The sequence below is a fragment of the Lithobates pipiens genome, unplaced genomic scaffold, assembly GCF_037356315.1.
Source record: "Lithobates pipiens isolate NorthernLeopardFrog02 unplaced genomic scaffold, aLitPip1_a1.2 Scaffold_16, whole genome shotgun sequence".
Lineage (NCBI taxonomy): Eukaryota > Metazoa > Chordata > Amphibia > Anura > Ranidae > Lithobates > Lithobates pipiens.
Genome location: NW_027507748.1, coordinates 180035221 through 180052205, shown reverse-complemented (window position 1 = coordinate 180052205; position 16985 = coordinate 180035221).

Genomic DNA, 16985 nt, shown 5'->3' with positions numbered 1-16985 from the left:
CATACACAAAAATACACAAACAAAACATGTTAATACTATAGTTTCTATCAGACAAAAATATCACAACCTGTTGAGGTGAGAGGAATAAAATTTAGTTAAACTGGAGGCAGCGTCAGATAAGTCCGGCCACCTACACCACGGGCCAGGGGGTAGATCTACCCACTAGGGGGCATTGACTACCCATAATAGCACTTGGGTGTCAAGGTAAATAAGGTATCCAAAGTGAGACAGAAGGGGACAGTTCAGGTTGGGAGCCTGGAGGCACGACCTTTCTGGGGTGTATAGTTGGATTTGCACGTCTTCTGTCGCACCGGGGTCCAAATGCGGCTTGGAGCCAGCGGAGGCTTGGGCGTAGCTGGAAGAGGCTGAGAATCTTCTTCTGGAAGAGGTGGAAGCCCCAAGTTGCGTAGGAAGGAGTCACATTGTTGCAGATCACGTAGGGAATATTGGATGCCGTCTTTAGAAGCGGATAGGTGAAAAGGGAAGCCCCACCGGTAGGACATTTTCTGAAACTGTAAATGCAAAGTCAATGGTCGAAGGGTTCTCCTCCTTGCCAGGGTAATGGGTGACAGATCACTGAAGATTTGAAGCTTGGAGCCTTTAAATTCAACTCTGGACTGGTTGCGAGATGCTAGAGTCAGGGCTTCTTTGCTGTCATAGTAGTGAAAACGCACAATCACATCTCTCAGGTTGGCCCCCAAAGAAGGTTTTGGAGCCAGCGACCGATGTGCTAGGCGCCAGTCTATGTCTGGGATATTTGGGGCCATAAAGTTGAAAAGGCTTAGGAGGTAGTTGTGCAGGTCCTTGTCTTCCACCGTTTCGGGAATGCCTCTGAACCTAAGGTTCTGTCTACGCTCTCTGTTTTCCAGATCTTCCTGCTGGGCTTGTAATCGAGTCACAGTATTTCTAATGGTGGCATTGTCTTCCTCGAGAACCTGGACATATTGCACCATTTCGTCAAATTTATATTCCAAGGAGTCTGTGCATTCACCCAGCTGATCAATCTCCCCTCTCAATTCCTTGGCTACTTTGCCTATCTCCTGTGCAATGGTATGGGTGATTGCTTGTAAGAGGGAGTGTAGTTTAGTGTCCAGTAGCTCCGCCGTTAGGGGGGAGATAGGGAGGATGAGAGCGAGGAGGGGTCATTGACGAGCATGTTGGTGCACATGTCAGGCTGTTCCGGTGGGAACTGTGAGCCTTCGGGAGCTCCCGAGGCATTTTGAGAGGGTTTGCTCAAGTAGCGGTCCATCGCTGCGGAGGGTTGTGATTTTTTAGAAGAGGAATAGGTACGTCGTTGGTCCCCAATTTTGCCCATGGGGCATGTGGCCAGTTGAAATGAGTCAAAAAGGAAACACCCATGTCTGTAAAAGCTCACTGTTAGGTACCTGGTGATGAGCCCGACTTGATGGAAGACTTCTCTTACAGCTCTGGTTCAGGGACCACTGGAATGGAGACAGTGGCCCCGTGAGCGCAGCGGGGTAGGAGTGTCTGACTGGAAGCAGCGGCTGGTTACTTCTGGATGCTGGAACTGCAGAGAAGATGGTAGACAGGCAGGCAGCGATCAGCAGGCAAGGCAGGGCAGCAAGGACCGGGTGCAGCACACTTAACCACTTGCCGACCGCCGCACGCCGATGTACGTCATCAGAATGGCACGGGCAGGCATAAGCACATACATGTACGTCCTTTGCCTCCCGCGGGTCGGGGGCCCGATCGGGCCCCCGCCCGGTGCCTGCGGCGGTCGGTTTTCGTTCGGGAGCGATCCCGGACGAGGGGACGGCCATTCATTCATGGCCACCCCCTCGCGATCGCTCCCGACGAATGGAAATCCCCGGTGACATCACTTCCTCTCCTGTAATGTAAACACAGGAGAGGAAGTGATGTATTCTCTCCTCCGTGTCGGTATTTTTCGTTCCGACACGGAGGAGAGCGGATCAGTGAGTTGCACCAACACATCCCACACACAGTAGAACATGCCAGGCACACTCACACCCCCCCTTTACCCCCCGATCACCCCCCCAATTACCCCTGCCCCCCAGTCACAGTGACACCAATGTCATTTTTTTTTTTTTTTTTTTTTTTTTTGCATTGGTGTCATTTGTGACTGTAATAACTGTTAGGGCAGTTAGGGTTAGCCCCCTTTAGTTCTAATGTACCCCCCTAACCCCCCCAATAAAGGTTTAACCCCGTGATCACCCCCCGTCGCCAGTGTCACTAAGGCTGGGTTCACATTGCAGCGGTTTATGAGAACGAATGTGATTCGCACCGCACTGCAGTGCAAATCACATCCGATCTCTGTGCGATTCGAGTTCAGCCATTCGCCGCACCCGCCGCACCCGCCACACCCGCCGCACCCGCCGCAAATTCGCACGGGACCCTTTTTTTGGCCCGCAGCAGAATCGGATCGCATGGGTGTTCACACCATGCGATCCGAGTTTGCAGATCGCACTGCGATATGCGAACTGATCTGGGGGTGTCAGTAACATTTCACTGACACTCCCAGCAGTTCGCATAGGGCAGTGTGAACTGCCGCCGGGAGGCATGCGATGCGGGAACCCGCCGCGGATTCGCGGCGTTTCCGCATCGCTCCAGTGTGAACCCAGCCTAATAAGCGATCATTTTTCTGATCGCCGTATTAGTGTCACAGGTGACGCTAGTTAGGCAGGTAGGTATTTAGGTTCGCCGCAGCTTTTTATAGCGCTAGGGACCCCCATATACTACCGCATAAAGCCCCCTGATTGCCCCCTAGTTAACCCTTTCACCAGTGATCACCATATAACTGTTACAGGTGACGCTGGTTGGTTAGTTATTTTTTTATAGTTTCAGGGCACCCGCCATTTATTACCTAATAAAGGTTTAACCCCCTGATCACCCGGCAGGTGTCATTTGTGACTAATAACTGTTAGGGCAGTTAGGGTTAGCCCCCTTTAGTTCTAAGGTACCCCCCTAACCCCCCCAATAAAGGTTTAACCCCGTGATCACCCCCCGTCGCCAGTGTCACTAAGGCTGGGTTCACATTGCAGCGGTTTATGAGAACGGATGTGATTCGCACCGCACTGCAGTGCAAATCACATCCGATCTCTGTGCGATTCGAGTTCAGCTATACAGATAGTATGGCTGAATTCGTGTCGCACCCGCCGCAAACTCGCACGGGACCCTTTTTTTGGTCCGCAGCAGAATCGGATCGCATGGGTGTTCACACCATGCGATCCAAGTTTGCAGATCGCACTGCGATATGCGAACTGATCTGGGGGTGTCATTAACATTTCACTGACACTCCCAGCAGTTCGCATAGGGCAGTGTGAACTGCCGCCGGGAGGCATGCGATGCGGGAACCCGCCGCGCATTCGTGGCGTTCCCGCATCGCTCCAGTGTGAACCCAGCCTAATAAGCGATCGTTTTTCTGATCGCTGTATTAGTGTCACAGGTGACGCTAGTTAGGCAGGTAGGTATTTAGGTTCGCCGCAGCTTTTTATAGCGTCAGGGACCCCCATATACTACCGCATAAAGCCCCCTGATTGCCCCCTAGTTAACCCTTTCACCAGTGATCACCATATAACTGTTACAGGTGACGCTGGTTGGTTAGTTATTTTTTTATAGTTTCAGGGCACCCGCCATTTATTACCTAGTCTCACTAGTGTACCCCTAAATTTAGGGGTGTCTACTTTCTAAAATGGGGTCATTTGGGGGGGGGGGTTTGTGCCATCTTGGCATTTTATGGCCTTCAAAACTGTAACGCCCTTAGAAAGCCTGAAGGCGGTGCTTGGTTTTTGGGGCCCCGTACGCGGCTAGGCTCCCAAAAAGTCCCACATATGTGGTATCCCCGTACTCAGGAGAAGCAGCAGAATTTATTTTGGGGTGTCATTTCACATATGCCCATGGCATGCGTGAGCAATATATCATTTAGTGACAACTTTGTGAAAAAAAAAAAAAGTTTGTAATTTTCCCGCAACTTGTGGCAAAATATAAAATATTCCATGGACTCAACATGCCTCTCAGCAAATAGCTTGGGGTGTCTACTTTCTAAAATGGGGTCATTTGTGGGGGTTTTGTGCCATCTTGGCATTTTATGGCCTTCAAAACTGTAATAGGTAGTGAGAAGTGAACTCAAAAAATTACGCCCTTAGAAAGCCTGAAGGCGGTGCTTGGTTTTCGGGGCCCCGTACGCGGCTAGGCTCCCAAAAAGTCCCACATATGTGGTATCCCCGTACTCAGGAGAAGCAGCAGAATTTATTTTGGGGTGTCATTTCACATATGCCCATGGCATGCATGAGCAATATATCATTTAGTGACAACTTTGTGAAAAAAAAAAAAAAAAAAAAAAAGTTTGTAATTTTCCCGCAACTTGTGGCAAAATATAAAATATTCCATGGACTCAACATGCCTCTCAGCAAATAGCTTGGGGTGTCTACTTTCTAAAATGGGGTCATTTGTGGGGGTTTTGTGCCATCTTGGCATTTTATGGCCTTCAAAACTGTAATAGGTAGTGAGGCGTGAAATCAAAAATTGACGCCCTTAGAAAGCCTGAAGGCGGTGCTTGGTTTTCGGGGCCCTGTACGCGGCTAGGCTCCCAAAAAGTCCCACATATGTGGTATCCCCGTACTCAGGAGAAGCAGCAGAATTTATTTTGGGGTGTCATTTCACATACGCCCATAGCATGTGTGAGCAATATATCATTTAGTGACAACTTTGTGTAAAAAAAAAAAAAAAATTTTTTTTTTGTCATTATTCAATCGCTTGAGGCAAAAAAATAAAATATTCAATGGGCTCAACATGCCTCTTATCAATTTCCTTAGGGGGTCTACTTTCCAAAATGGGGTCATTTGGGGGGGTTTTGTACTGCCCTGTCATTTTAGCACCTCAAGAAATGAGATAGGCAGTCGTAAACTAAAAGCTGCGTAAATTCCAGAAAACGTACCTTAGTTTGTAGATGTGACAACTTTTGCGCAAACCAATAAATATACAATTATTGACTTTTTTTTTACCAAAGACATGTGGCTGAATACATTTTGGCCTAAATGTATGACTAAAATTGAGTTTATTGGATTTTTCTAATAACAAAAAGTAGAAAATATCATTTTTTTTCAAAATTTGCGGTCTTTTTACGTTTATATCGCAAAAAATAAAAATCGCAGAGGCAATCAAATACCATCAAAAGAAAGCTCTATTTGTGGGAAGAAAAGGACGCAAATTTTGTTTGGGTACAACATTGCATGACCGCGCAATTACCAGTTAAAGCAGCGCAGTGCCAAAGTGTAAAAAGACCTCTGGTCATTTACCAGCAAAATGGTCCGGTCTGAAAGTGGTTAAACAGCAGAAGAATAGTCAGGCGGGCCGGGTCGCAATGGATAAGCAGACAGGTAAGTACAGCAGGCAGAAAAGAAGTGCAGGCAGGCAGAGGTTCGGCAACAGAGGTACAGTCCAAAGCAAGGTCTGGCAGGCCGGGGTCAGAGCAGGAGAGGTCAGCGAGGTCAGACAGTAGCCGGGTCAGATATCACAACAGCAGGCGGATAGCAGCTAGTTCGGGTACAGAGCTGCAGACAAACAGCACCGAGTAGATGCAGCAGCCTCCCTTAAATAGGCCCCCTGGTGCCAAACTGCGCTAATGCGCACACGCACGCCATGCACGCGCAGAATGCGCGCAGCACGCGTGCACGTGAACGTCGCGATCACGAACATCGTGAATGCGTACGCGAACGCGGCGTGCGCGTACATCGCGTACGTGCACCCGCACTTCTGCCCGTCCCGTGCGGGAGAAACCCTGACCCTCACATGAAAGAAAGACGGGAGTCACGGAGAGATGATGGGGGAGCCAGGTCCCGGCCCTAGTAGTCTATCACATTTGTAGACCTTATGTGGCTAGTATGAGCTGTTCTGGGTTTTCTTTTCCCCTTCTTTTGGGGGGGGGAGTAAGTGTATAGGTCCGGATGAGGTGTCAAGCTTCCTCAAAACTGTAAAGGGGAGGAGGAGGAGGAGATGGTGTAGTGCCACCATTATAACGTGTTTGATAGCCAAATGTCCGGATTTAGTAAATAAATGAGGGGCTCGGAGCACACCCCCAGCGGGGGTAACACACACCTGTTGTTTAGAGAGTAGTACGGTGGATTGCGAAGCACATCTGTACTAGTAAGAGTAGCTGCAGCAGTATGAAAGGTGGGTGAAGTCAGATGGGTGAAGCAAGATGGCCGCCGGGTGTATGGCATATGATGGAAAGCCAGCACAGGTCTGGGGGCTGCAGAGTAGCTGAGAAGCCCCTGGCTGCTGAGAGGTGGTTCGGGGGTGAAAGTAGCCGGGACACTTAGGCTGAGGCAGTCTGGTAGGGAATGGGGGGGATCTGTTCAGGTCTGGGAGTAGTGGGCCTGAGGTGTGCCAATATGGCCGCTGCTCCTCTCACCTGCCCTCCATTTTTCGGGATCATCCGCCGGTCCCTCCGCTCCTGGAAAGGTGGCTCTCAGGGCTCCGCTGTCAGGGGGCTCTCCGGGTGGTCCGCGGAGGTGGTGGGGGATCCGCGGAGCGCCACAGGCCGGCGTTAGGCTTTTGAACCCGGCAGGACTCAAGATGGCGGCGCCGTGCCGTGTAATGCAGCCAGCCGCGGACCGGGATTCGGTGACTAAGGTGTCCGATATTGACACCGGACTGTGCCCTTCGCTGTCTGCACCCGTGTTGTGCAGCGTGGAACCTCTGGGGAGCTCGCTGGGCGAGGATGGCCTTGGATTAGCAGAAGGCCTCAGCGGAGCTCCTCAGATTCACGTCTGCTGTCCTCCGCTTCCGGTCATGCCCCCCAAATTTTTTTTTTAATAAAGGAGTCGTCGAAAATTGTCTTTGTGGCTTTTACTTTATATAACATGCACACAAGTTGAAACAAAGGGAGAGCCATCATTAGATAGTCTTGTGTCCAATCATGACTCTAAAGCCTCATATACATGATCAGATTGTTAGCCAACAAAATAGTAGAGTTTTGGAGCGTTGGCCAAAACTTGTCTTGCATACACATGGCTACAAAATTGATGGCCAACAATTACGAACATAGTGACGTACTACGTTATTTTTCAGCTCTTTGGGCTCCTTCTCCTTCTGCATTTGCCATCTGCTGGACTGTTTTCAGCGGATCTTGTCAGGTCAGATGGCATATTAGTGACAGCAGACACATCATGGAAACAGACACAAAAAATGGACAGGCGCATCTTTGCTGGCCCATTGTATGAATGGGGCCTTAAGATTCCATTCAAATATTCTTCATGAGAAACAGAAGCCTAAAAACATTAGAATCACTTATATTTGTCTATGTACTTCCCATCAGCCTTAAAAACAATGGAAGGCTGCTAGCTCCCACTACTATTCGTGGCCACTTGTATATAATTGCTCATGCAGTGATCACCTGCAAGTGAGCCACTCTGGACACAGACAGATAGCATCCAGGTATGATCACTGTCAGCACTGCTTTCAATGAGTTTGGCTGCCAAACCTTCTAGCACGTAATCGGAGTTTGGTCTATTCACAAGTTTGAATGTGGTGTAATCTGTCACAATAGCTTGACTTGGAGCTGAGTGTGTCCATTTCTCATTAATGTACAATAGGAAAGCCCAGCTTGGTTGTTTTTGTTTTACTGACACTGGGACAGATTTGGCTAAACTGATGGAGCACTGGATCCATGGTTGCAGCATGTTTTTCTAGTAGCTTTGATCAGATAATTTTGATACTGTACAATTCTAAACACCATGACCAGGATTTTTAGTATGCTCACAGTAGGTGTTTTTCAAAGTGATTTCTCAACAAAATACTGCATGGAGACATGGATGAACGGGAGAGTTTGCTTTGAATAAAAAAATTAATGAAATTGTGCTTTGGTTTGTGTTGCTCAGCTGGAGTAAAGTGAAGTAAAGATCCACTATAATTATAGTAAACACAGATTCCCCTTCATAGCAAAAAAAAAGTACTAGAATTTTTTTTCTAGAGTTCCAGAAAAGGACATCTAAAAAATGAAGCTGCAACTATTAATTATTTTTTAAGTTTTGCTATGTGAATAGGGACATGTGATAGATACTGAAAAAAGAGAAAATTATACACTCCTAAAATAGTTGATAACTAGGCAAGAAGGTATACAATGTAAGTGATCTATTTTCGTAAGTGGATTATATATAATATATAATCCCTTAGCATCCAGCCCTGCTGGTTTGCCAAAGGAAACTGTTAAAACCTGTTTCTAATTTTTAATAAAAAACACTTCTTGCATGCATATTATTACTGACAGCAAAATTGCAGAAGATATAGAGCTTTATTCTCTGGAGAAAAATTAAATTTGTTTTTAGTTGAGACTATCTAACACCCTTCAAAGAGTAATCAAATGTATTAAAAATATACAGCATAGAGAGGTAACATTAAATATTTTTTTTTCTGTTTGCCTACTTTTCACACCATGACATAAAATGTGTGATTAATTAGGTTATTGTTTCAAATTTAAGTGCTGCAGATTCATATTTGGTTTGTTTTATATACAGCGATTAATGTTCCTTTCCCTTGTTAATCAAACATCAGTTTAAGAAACTTCATCTAATTTCCATTCTTCATTTAAGAAGATTTGTTCTGTTCTCTGGAGAATGTAATCTCCATTTAACAGCTGGATTTTTGTGCTCTTTTACTATGGAGCAAAGTGTCCTTCACACCACAAATGTGTGTATAGACTTTAGATGTCTGAATGTAATTGGATAATATATAAACAATTATGAAACAAATATTAAAATACACGCAAGCTAAATCCACTCAGCAAGTGTTTCTGTAAATATTGTACTATGTGATACCAGTTGCATGTTATTCAGTGTTATGGAAGTATCTATCCATCTGTTTTGTTTATTGTCTTTTCATTTTTACTTTATAGATGTCAAATTTAGAATTACAGTGTAAAACTACCGTGTGGATATCCTCTGATGGCTACAGCCAGCACACTACATATATAAATTGGTTTCCACAAATCTTTCTAAAATTCCACTTTATTATCATTGATGGCTTGTTACATCTTGCTTCAAGGCCACATTTAGCTTCTCATATGCCATGAAGAAGCAGATCTGTGCTGTCCCCTATTATCCATGATGCCATTTGTTGGTTACCATAACACCTAGAAAGCTTGTATCTGATATGGTAGCGGAGGTCAACTTTAAAATTATAGATTGAAGTACAGCCGAATGGACAGTAATGCTCCTCATCACCCTAAAATTTTGATTCTGTGCATTGCAGCACACTGAAGAGAACATGGGAGTGAAATACACCTAATCATCACTGGTGCCAGTGCCAGTAATTGTAACCCCCCCAGCATTGTTGTCAGTGGCTGCAATCAAAACCTCCAACTTTGGTGTCAGTAGCCCACAATAAATCAATCTCTTGTAACAGAAGTTCCCCATGACTGGTAGACAGCTAATATTGTACCTATCCACAAGAAGGGCAGCAGTCTTGTATTCAAGATAATGGATCACTGTTAAAAATCATTGTTCACTTAAAAACAGATAACTTGCTGGACTCAAAGCAGCTTGGCTTTACTGAGGATAGATCATGTCAGACTAATCTGATTTCATTTTTTGACTATATTAACTATGTTTTGGACCAGGGTGGTGCTGTGGACATAGCCTATCTTGATTTCAGTGAGGCATTTGATAAAAGTTCCACTTAATGATCTAATTCAAAAGTTGTACAAGCTGGGACTTAACCCTTGGGTAGTTCAATGGATATGCAGTTGGCTAAAGGATAGATATGACAGCGTGGTTGTAAATGGGGTTCATTCAGAACAGAGGACAGTCACTAGTGGGGTACCACAGGGCTCTGTACTGGGTCTTGTTCTACTTAATCTATTTGTAAAAAATATAACTAAAGGTTTGTTCAGAAAGGTATGTCTTTTTGCTGACGACACAAAGATGTGTAATAGGGTTGATATCTCTGGAGGTGTCTGTAACATGGAATATTATTTGGCATTGTGGAAGATTGGTCAAAGCAGTGGAAGCTGCAGTTCAATGTTTCTAAATGTAAAATAATGACCTAGGGAAAAATAAACCCTCGAGAGAGAGTTCGATATTGGGGGTACAGTGTTGGCGAGCACTAAAAAGATTTGGGGGGTACTTATTTCAGATGATTACAATGTAAACTAATGCCGCATACACATGAGCAGTTTTCCCATCTGAATAAACACCGAAGGTTTTTCCGATGGAGTTCCTCTGAAATTGTCATGCGTACACACGATCACAACAAATTCCGACCGTTTAGAATGCGGTGACCTACAGCACATACGGCGGGACTAGAAAAAGGAAGTTCAAGACTCAGTGCGGCACCCTTTGGGCTCCTTCTGCTGATCTTGTGTTTATCTCGTGTTAGTAGAAGTTTGGTTAGAGATGATTTGCGCTTTTCAGACTCAAGCTTTTCAGATCATTTTGCTGCTGTTCAGTTTCTTCTTGTGGGTTTGCATCTGCTTTTCAGTGCATGCAGTCAGTTCGTATCTGTTTTTTCAGTACGTTCTGTTAGTTTGTTCTGACCAGCTGACCATTTTGAAGCTATGTTGCTGTTACGTGCTCGTCATAGGGTTTGTGCTGTGTGGGGGCTTGGTGTTGTGGTTTTAGCTTTGACACAAGCCCAGTCCATAAACAGGTTGGGGAGGAGTTCATGGATGAAGAATTGGCTGCTCCAGCTTGACCAATTCTCTCACATGCCTTTGCTCCGTGAGATCCGTGAGCATAATCCTGATGATTTCAGGAATTATCTCAGGATGACGGACCCTGTTTTTCACCATCTGTTGGTTTTGCTGACCCCTTATATCAGCAGGCAGGATACCTGCACGAGGCAAGCCATCACTCCGGAGCAGAGGCTAGTTGCCACGTTGCGTACTACTTGGTGACAGGGAGAAGCCTTCAGGACCAGGAATGAGCCGAACACCCCCCGGTTCAGTTCGCACCAGAACTTTCGAACGGACCGAAAATTCATGCGAACTTTAGAACTCCATTGAAGTCTATGGGACTCGAACATTCAAAATAAAAAGAGCTAATTTTAATGGCTAATATGCAAGATATTGTCCTAAAAAGGGTTTGGGGACCTGGCTCCTGCCCCAGGGGACATGGGTCAATGCCAAAATTGTTTTTAAAAACTGACGTTTTTTCGGGAGCACTGATTTTAATGACGATTAAAGTGAAAAAAAAGTGAAATATTCCTTTAAATATTGTGCCTGGGGGATGTCTATAGTATGCCTGTGAAGTGGCACGTGTTTCCTGTGTTTAGAACAGTCCATGCACGAAATGACATTTGATGGAAAAAAAAGTCATTTAAAACTGCTTGTGGTTTTAATGTAATATCTGGTTCCAGCCATATGGATGAAAATCAGTGAGAAAAATGGCATGTGTAGCCCCTCCTGCCCATTACCAGCCCCTTTGGTTCTTGTATGGATATTAAGGGGAACCCCGTACCCAAATTAAAAAAAAGGAAAGGCGTGGGGCCCCCAGGTCCTATATACTCAGAACAGCAGTATACAGGCGGTGCAAACAAGACAAGGACTGCGTAGGTTTGTTGTGTTAAGTAGAATCTGTTTGTAATTTTGAACTGGTACATTTTTAAAGTGTAGCTTAAGTCAAAAAATCTATTTTTAAGCTTTTAGGAAAACATAGGGAAGGGTTATCACCCCTGTATGATTTTTTATGCCGTCCGTCTTTTTTCTCACTTCCTGTTGTCTCCTTCCGTTTGCAAGTAGGAGACATTTGTAAGTTGGATGCTTGAAAGTAGGGGTCTGCCCTATATGCTCTACAGAAATGGTGGAACAAGGTGTTGGTGTTGCCACAACACTGTAAGCCCTCAAAGTGACTCTTGGTGGGTGCTAGAGCGCCCTGCTGTGAACGATTATATCAAGAATTGTAATTACATATCATTGTTGAACAGTGGTAGAAAAATTGGGCCTTTGGTCGTTGTGGTGGTGGTGCTGGTGTCACAACACTATAAGTCCTCACAGTTACTCTCGGTGGGCACAGAAAAAGGCCCTGCTGTGAAATATTATATCAAGAATTGTAATTACATGCCACTGTTAAACAGGGGCTGAAAAATTGGACCTTAGGCAATGGTGCTGGTGCCATGACACTGCAACCTCTCCCATATACTCTATTTGGAGTGCAGGAATGAACCCTGCTGCAAAGCATTGCATCAAAAATTGTAATTACATGCCCCTGTTAAACAGGGGCTGAAAAATTGGGCTAGTGGCATCACCCAGAAAAAAAAATGTTCTTCCAAGATATCAGTGGGATCATTGAGGTCGAAGAGGATAGTCATTCAACATAACAGGACAGTCACTCAGCATCAGCATAGGCAGTCTTGAAGGGAAATGACATTTCCAAAAAAAATATTCGGTTACATCAGCTTCAGGTGCTTGGTAGCTGGTGGTGATCCAAGACTGATTCATCTTTATGAAGGTCAGTCGATCAACTGAGTCGGTGGACAGGCACACCCTGTGATCGGTTACAAAGCCACCAGCAGCACTGAAGGTGCGTTCCAAAAGAACGCTGGATGCAGGACAGGCCAGTAGCTCAATTGCATACTGTACAAGCTCTGGCCAGTGATATATATCCTCAAGACCCAGTAAGCCAGAGGATTTTCAGTGGGAAAGGTGTCGAAGTCTGTCCTTATCCCTAGGTATTCCTGCACCATGTAAATCAGACGCTGGCGATGGTTACTGCAACCGATCATACCTTGGGGCTGTGGACTAAAAAATTGTCTGAATGCATCGGTCAGAAGGCCACCTTTTCCACCGCTCCTTCTGACCGAAGCCTCAGCAACACGTTGTCCAGGACCAGGAGTTTGTAACCTCCCAGTCTCTGGGAACGCGTTGCACAGACCTTTCTGCAAGGCCTCCCAGAGATGTCTCATCCTCTGTTCCCTCTGCAACAGCAAGATAAGGTCCGCAACCTTACCCTTATACCATGGATCAAGGAGACTGACCAGCCAGTAATGGTCCCTCTCCTTGATCCAAAGAATACAAGGATCCTTCCGCAGGCTTTGCAGGATCAGGGAGGCCATACAGCGTAGGTTAGCTGAGGCCTTCGGTCCGGAGTCCTCTGGATCACTAAGACAACATGATCCGCAGCCACCTCCTCCCAGCCACGTAGAAGTCCATGGGTTTCTTGGGACTGTAAATCATCCCTACAAGACTGCTGCTGCTGATGCTGAGAGTCAGGCTCCACCTCCATGCTGACACAATCCTCCTCCTCATCCTCATCCTCTTCCTGTGTGATGGGTGGGACAGCAGGAACACTGTCTGGATAAAGGGGGCCTTGAGAGGCAAGGAAGTCCTCCTCTTCCTGCCTCTGTTCGCCCTCAATTGCTCTGTCCATTATTCCACACAGTGTATGCTCCAACAGGTGGACAAGAGGTACAGTGTCACTGATGCATGTACTGTCACTGCTCATCATCCTTGTGGCCTCCTCAAACGGTGATTTGACAGTGTATGCATCCCTGATCATGCCCCACTGGCGTGGTGAGAAAAAACCGAGCTCCCCTGACCCTGTCCTGGTGCCCTAGTCGCACAGGTACTCATTGATGGCCCTCTTCTGCGTGTGCAGCCGCTGCAGCATGGACAACATTAAGTTCCACCTGGTGGGAATGTCACATATAAGACGGTTCTTGGGCAGTTTCAACTCCTTTTGGAGCTCAGCCAGCAGAGCACGGGCATTAAATGATCGACGGAAATGCACACAGACTTTCCTGGCCTGCTTCAGGACATCCTGTAAGCCCAGGTACCTGCCCAAGAACCGCTGCACTACCAGGTTAAGGACATGAGCCACACAGGGCACAAGGGTCAGTTGTCCCTGTTGGAGGGCGGAGAGGAGGTTGGTGCCATTGTCGCAAACCACCATTCCTGGCTTAAGCTGGCATCAACCACCTCTCGGCCTGTCCCTGCAGAGTTGACAAAATATTTGCCCCAGTGTGGCTCCTCTCCCCCAAACAAACCAGCGCAAGCATGGCATGGCTTCTTTTTGCCTGCGTACTTGTGTAGCCCCTTGAACGCCTACATAGTACCGCTGGTTCCGAGGACAGAGCACTGTAGGAGACCATGGAGGAAGAAGAAGAGGAGGGGGTGTAGGAGAGAGGTGAGTCACAACCAGTAGTAGCATTTTGGAGGCATCGTGGTGGAACAACCTCCAACACTACTGCACCTTGTCCTGCATCCTTCCCAGCTGCCAGAAGAGTGACCTAATGGGCTGTGAAAGACAGGTAACGTCCCTGTCCATGCCTGCTGGACCATGAGTCAGCGGTAATATGCACCTTACCGCTGACCGCCCTGTCCAGCGAGGCAAGGACATTGCCTTCCACATACCGGTAGAGAGTCGGAATCCCCTTCCATGAGAAAAAGTGGCGTTTGGGGACCTGCCAATGAGGAACCGCACATTGCACAAACTCACGGAAGGGGGCCGATTCTACCAACTGAAAAGGTAGCAGTTGAAGTGCTAGTAATTTAGCCAAGCTAGAATTCAACCGCTGGGCATGTGGATGGCTGGGAGTGAACTTCTTTCTACGGTCCAGCAGCTGGGGCAGGGATATTTGCCTGCTACAATCGGACATGGGTGTACTGCTAGCAGAGTGCCTGCAAGCACTTAGCTGTGACACACCTAATTCCACACCTTCATTCCTCTCAGTGCAGGTTTCAGAGTGTACTGAAGGTCTAGTAGGGTTGGAGATCCCAGCTGATGAGGAGCAAGGAGAGGTCCGCTTTGTTCTTTGGTGTGGGTCTTTAAGGTACGCTTACCAACGAGCTGCATGGCAGGTCAAAATTTGTCTGGTCAAGAATGTGGTGCCCAAGCGGCTAATGTTTTGGCCACGTGAGATACGCTTGAGACATATGTTGCAAATAGAAGTGGTGCGTTCTGATGCACTCGTCTCAAAAAAGGCCCACACCAAAGAACTTTTTGAATAACGCGCAGAGGCAGTGTCCTGCACAGGCGGAGCTCTGCGGTGTGATTCAGTCGATGTGCTGCCCCTAAGCTGGCACTCGAGGGCATCCTGCCTCATTGGAGATGTGCATCCTCCTCTTCATCCTCTTCTCTCCTATCAGGCACCTATGTGGAGTCGGTGACCCCATCATCCCATCCCTCTTCATCACTGGAGCAAACCTGTCAGTATGTTGCAGCTAGTGGAACATGACTGCCAGATTGCTGTCCTTCTTGAGCATCCCCTCTCTCTGCGCTCATGTTACTGCCTTCCTCTAGCTGAGTACCATCATCAGAGCCTTGAAAACACTGGGCTCAAACAGTTCGGGGGACTCCTCAGGAGGACATGGTGGGTCTAGGGAAGGAGTGACTGATGATGACATTAAGACGAGAGAAGAGGATGTGTTGGCAGCTGCTTTGCTAGTACCCTGAGCCTGGGTGAGAGAGGATGAGGAGGATGAAGAGGGCTTGGTCACCCACTCTACCAAGTCTTTGGCATGATGCGGCTCAACATGTCCAGCCCCTGTCCAGTGGGCTGCCAATAGTGTAAGTAATGAGGGGGTGGCCAAAGTAACACACATTATTTATGCATTGAGCTCTCAATTAGAGATGGCCGAACAGTTCGCCCGGCGGTCGTTTCGCGGTGAATTTCGGCTGTTCGCTGTCCGCCCGATCGGCGGACTATTGCTGCCGTTCACCCGGCGGACTTCCTTGTTTACTGTGTAAAAGAACTTTGACCTATGATGAAACATCCATCATGGGGTACAGGACAGCCAATTGAGACATTACAGCACATGGACACTTGGACATTCCCCCTAACTTATAAATAGACCCGATCCGGCGGCCATTTTACATTCTTTCGTATGTCACTATAGGGAGAGGTTGCTGTGTGGAGCAGGGAGAGACTGCAGTGACCCAAATCGCTAGCTATTAGGTCCACAAAAGTTATTTTCAGGACTGGTATAGGTGTTAGGTGTAGTTCAGGATATAGGTTTGAGTCACTGCTGTGCTAGTGATTGTTGCAGCAGCCTGTCTTTTGTCAGTGTAGAGAGAGGGACAGGACGCTGTGTGCAGCAGGGACAGTCAGTTTAATCATCAGCTGTTACTATTAGGTCCACAAAAGTCCTTTTCAGGACTGGTATGGTAAAGTAATACAGGATATAGTTTTGAGTGCTATTCAAGTTATTGTTCCAGCATCCTGTGTTTTGTCAGTTTAAATAGGGACAGGCAGGAAGTTGTGTATGGCAGTGAGGGACAGTAAGTTTAATCAGTAGCTGTTACTATTAGGTCCACAAAGGTTCTTTTCAGGACTGGTATGGTAATAGGCTTGTACACGTATACTATTCTTTCTTCCAAATATAGAAAGAATATTATACTTGACTGCTGCCCTTCTGCTGCAGTGGTCCTTTATGAGTATAGGGACTAAGGTACAGTCTGCTAATCATTCACAACCTACTAGTTCCACAAAAGTCCTTATAAGGACTGGTAAGGTATAGGGTACTACAGTACATAGGGTTGAGTGAAGTACAGTCTGCTATTCCTTAAGGACTGGTATAGGTCCCACAATATATAGGGTTGAGGTGCACTACTGCTGACTGCTGCCTTTCTGCTGCAGTAGTCCTTTATCAGTATAGAGACTGAGGTACAGTCTGAAAATCATTCACAACCTACTAGTTCCACAAAGGTCCTTATAAGGACTGGTAAGGTATAGGGTACTACAGTACATAGGGTTGAGTGAGGTACAGTCTGCTATTCCTTAAGGACTTGTATAGGGCCACAATATATAGGGTTGAGGTGCACTACTGCTGACTGCTGCCCTATACTGCAGCAGTCCTTTATCAGTATAGGGACTGAGAGTTTTGTCACAGGGTCATTTAAAAAATGACAGGCAGAGGAAGAGGCAGGACCTTCTGCAGGGGTGGTAGGGGTAGGGCAAGAGCAACAGGCTTGAGCCAAAGTGGGAAGTTGCAGAAGGTGCGTTCAATTACTTTAAAGGATGCACCAGACTTGGTTGAGTGGCTCACTTAGCCTTACTCTTCTGCACCCTCCTCA